This window comes from Pteronotus mesoamericanus, unplaced genomic scaffold (genome assembly GCF_021234165.1).
Source record: "Pteronotus mesoamericanus isolate MK-2021 breed Mesoamerican mustached bat unplaced genomic scaffold, CSHL_Meso_final contig_173, whole genome shotgun sequence".
In the NCBI taxonomy this organism is placed as follows: Eukaryota; Metazoa; Chordata; class Mammalia; order Chiroptera; family Mormoopidae; genus Pteronotus; species Pteronotus mesoamericanus.
Window position 1 is genome coordinate 7,045,724 of NW_026555072.1, and position 4,460 is coordinate 7,050,183.

General features: G+C 39.7%; 1 pseudogene; it reads right to left on the reverse strand.

Annotated features, from left to right (window-relative positions):
* Window positions 1-893: 893 nt before the first annotated feature.
* On the reverse strand, window positions 894-1,350 carry LOC129065156 (60S ribosomal protein L26-like; annotated as a pseudogene).
* Window positions 1,351-4,460: the final 3,110 nt, after the last annotated feature.

Here is a 4,460-nt window from a genome sequence, read left to right on the forward strand (position 1 = left end):
TGGCCACTGCCATATGGGGTGGAGCCAGCACGAGGATCCTGCTGGCTACTTTCTCAGTTCTCTCCCCATCAACTCCATCACCAGAGTTCCCTGAAGCATCTGTAGTCCACTCTGCATCCCCCTGTGCCAGGGATCCACTATCTGTGACTGCCACTCTGTGCTCAGCACTTGGGCCTGCACAACACTGGGCCGAGCCAAGCCTACTGGAAGCATGGATATTGTGTTCTTTCACTCTGCTGTTGCTCAGATGAGTGGTCTGCTTGAGCAAGATGGCAGCTGCAGAATGTGGGGGTGATTCAGCACTGGGACCCCACCATCTACTTTCTCAGTTCTTTCCCCCAAGCCTTCTTCTCCAGTCTCTCCTCAGGGGCGCCAGCCCACTCTGCCCTCGCCTCTGCTGGAGCCCAGGAAAAGTGGCTGCCACTACAAGTTTTGCATTGGCCCATTAAATGGCTTTTTGTGTCTCCAGCTGCCTGTCTCAGGCAGAGAGCACATTGCTGCTTTTCACAGCTGGCTGTTATCTGTGTGCTTTTTAGGCTCTGGTGCTATAGAGTGGAGATCCCTGCCTACGGTTTAGACCCTGCTCTTCTCAGGGGATTCAACTGGCTATTTCAGTATCCCTTTGGTGCTGTTACTCATGGGTGCCAATTCCACCTTCTCAAGCCTCTACTTCACTCCTTACCATTTAGATTGTGCTAAAGCCAATTCCTCCCTCTGTCCTAAGCTTTAAGGCTACTCTCTCACTATTCAGTTTTATTCCAGATGATTTCTCCACAATTTAGTTGCAATTCCAGATTGGTCCTGGGAGGAGGTCAGTGTGACTTCCATTCACTCCTCCTCCATCTTGAAGTCCTCATTTTAAGTTTTAAATCAAAGTTGTATATAGGATTACTTTATTCCTGCATCTCCTCAATTGTTTCTTCCTTGTATTTGTCTTTTTTTTCATATTTGATGAGATTTGTCTTTATTTTCAAGGATTTTGTGGCCTTTTTCCAGATTTAGTCTAATTATGGCCACCTTGCGGGGCTAAATGTCCACAGAAACAGTTGTACCATTAGCTTTCTCCTGTTGCATTCATTCAATATAGATGACATATTTATTTCTGTAAACAACTATTTTGTTAATTTGATGCCCTTTTTAATGTCCCAGAACACCCTGAACTTCAATATCCCTTTGGACGGGCATGTATTAAACATTGCACTTATGTCTTGGCTCTTAGGAAAGAAGAGAAGACATAATATTCCTGCAAATGTTGGAAGGTACACTGCAATGCCTTTTATGCTTCTTGCTCTGATCAGAAGTAACAAAAGGATTCACCTTCATTTTGATAGCTGGTGCTTCAATAGTGGCTGCAAAAAGAACACCAAGTCAGTTTTTCTATATAAGCTGTAGAAGTGGTGAGAAAACCAGCTAATGCTAGTTACAGGGTGTTGTTTAACCCCAGCATTAAGCGCACTTTATTGACACCTGACCATGCTCATTGATTTCCCTGTGAACATCTAAATTTCCTTCAGATTTCTGTGAATGTGTAACCAGAGACAATGCTTTATTGTTGAATTAATATTATAAGATAGTATTACTTAAATTTTTTCATACTGTCAGAACCAGCTTCTCAGAAAATAAATATTAAGATATGAAGACATCTCAGTGGAAAAAGAGTAAGTCATAAACTGACCTCTTTGAGAAAATATCCCTTTATTTGTGTAAGTTGGGTTGCCCCAGGACCCATAGCACTATGTGCAGCTCCCCGAGACTGACTGACTTTTCTCCAAAAATTTGGTTTTGTTCATCACTTTAAAGGCTTTGGGGACCTGAACTTTAGAATTGTGGCTTTTCAGATGTTTTATTTGTAGAGGAGCTCTAACATATGAACTAGAAAGTAGTGTGGCTAGATAGAGATGTAGGTAGATACACTTTACTTCCTCACACAAACAGAAGAAGGGTATACAGGAAATCATCAGTGAAGGGAAGGAAACGAGGACTCCAATCAATGATTTGGAGCAGAAGGAAGAAATAAACAATCAACCAGAACAGAATGAAGAAACAAGAATTTAAAAAAATGAGGAGAGGCTTAGGGGCCTCTAAGACAACTTTAAATGTTCCAACATCTGAATCATAGGAGTGCTAGAAGGAGAAGAGGAACAGCAAGAAATTGAAAACTTATTTGAAAAAAATAATGAAGGAAAACTTCCCCAGTATGGTGAAGAAAACAGACTTCCAGGAGTTCCAGGATGTTCAGAGTTCCAAAGGAGATGGACCCAAGATAGCACAAGCCAAGGCACATCATAATTATATTACCCAAGGTTAAAGATAAGGAGAGAATCTTAAAAGCAGCAAGAGAAAAGGAGAATTACCTACAAAGGAGTTCCCATAAGACTATCAGCTGATTTCTCAAAAGAAACCTTGCAGGCAAGAAGGGGCTCGAAAGAAGTATCCAAAGCCATTAAAGGCAAGGATCTACTTCAAAAATTAGTCTATACAGCAAATATATCATTTAGAATGGAAGGGCAGATAAAGTGCTTCCCAGATAAGGCAAAGTTAAAGGAGTTCATCATCACCAAACCCTTATTATATGAAATGTTAAAGGGACGTATCTAAGAAAAAGAAGATCAAAATTATGAACAGTAAAATGACAGCAAACTCAAAACTATGAACAACTGAACCTAAAAAACAAAAACAAAAACAAGCTAAGCAAACAACTAGGATAAGAACAGAATCATAGAAATGGGGATTAGAGGGGAGGGGTAGAGGGAAAGAATGGGGGGAAGCACAGGGAATAAACAGCATAAATAGTAGTTTCAAAATAGGCAGGGGGAGATTAAGAATAGTATAGGAAATGGAGAAGCCAAAGACCTTATATGTATGACGCATGAACATGAACTATGAGGGAGGAATACTGGGGGGTGGAGCAGTGCATGGTGGAGAAGAATAAAGGGGAGAAAAACTGGGACAACTCTAATAGGATAATTAATAAAATATACTTTAACAAAAGGAAACAAAAAGAAGTGTGAATTCTGCCTTCCCATGCCTCTTTTTTCTCTAAATACACTCATTATGTGGCTCTTGACAACCTCTTCTATGGTGAAGTAATAACAACTATACTGACAATGTGAGCAGTAGGTCTGCCTGCAGCATTTGGTGTGATCAGGAGCTCGTTCTCAGAGACCACCACCAAGTGGGGTTGAGTGGTGAGGAAGAATTCAGAGGAGGGAAAGTCAAAAGTCTCACTTTCCTAAGAACCAACACACCAGTGGTCAGCTTCCAACAAAAGGAGATCTTGGCAGGCACCAGACTCTGCTGAGATTAATTCAGCTTCTTGTGGTCAGCACCTGCACACCAGCTTATACAGTGTGGTTGGGGTACATACAATCAGCCAAACTGAGGGTCAACCTCATACATGAATGGGTCAATAACAATCAAGACTCAATTACAACAGGAGGACCCACATTGCTCACACAAGGGACATTCTGGAGCACCCAGATTAGGTGGTCAATGAGACTGTGCAACGGGATCCAAAAGAACACCTAATACATAAGACAACCCTACCAAGACTTGGAGTCATAGAAGAACTACTTAATACATAGAAACATACACAAAAAGGCAGCTAAAATGGGCATACAAAGAAATATGCAGCAAATGAAAGACTAGGAAGAATCTACAGAAAAAGAACAAAATGAAAAGGAGGCAAGCAATTTACTAGATATAGAGTTAAAAAATTGGTTATAAGAATGCTCAAAAAAATTGGAAACCATAAAAAAGAACCAGTCAGAAACAAAACATACAATATCTGAAGTGAATAATATACTAGAAGGAATAAACAGTAGATTTGATGAAGCAGAGGACTGAATGAGTGATTTGGAAGACAAGTTCACCCAATCAGAGCAGCAAAAAGAAAAAAGAATTACAATGAATGAAGATAGTTTAAGGGACATTTGGAACAATATGAAACACAACAACATTTGCATCAAGGAGTACCAGAAGGAGAGCAGAGAGCAAAGATTAAATAATCTATTTGAAGAAATGATGGCTGAAAACTTCCCTAACCTGGTGAAGGAAAAAGACGCAAGTCCAGGAAGTTCAGAAGGTCTCAAAGAAGATAAGCCAAAAAGGGCCACCTTAAGACATATCATAATTAAAATGGAATAAGTTAAAGACAAAGATAAAATTTTAAAAGCAACAAGAGAAATTCAGTTAGTTACCTACAAGAAATCTCCCATAGGACTGTCAGCTGGTTTTTCAAAAGAAACATTTCAGGACAAAAAAGATTAGCATGAAATATTCAAAGTGATGAAAAGCAAGGATCTACAACCAAGAACACTTTACTCAGCAAGGCTATTATTTAAAATTGAAAAAGAAAAAAAAGCTCCCCAGACAAGAAAAAGCTAAAAGAATGTATTACCACCAAACAAGCACTACAAGAAATGTTAAAAGAACAGCTTTAAAGAAAAGAAGAAAATTTT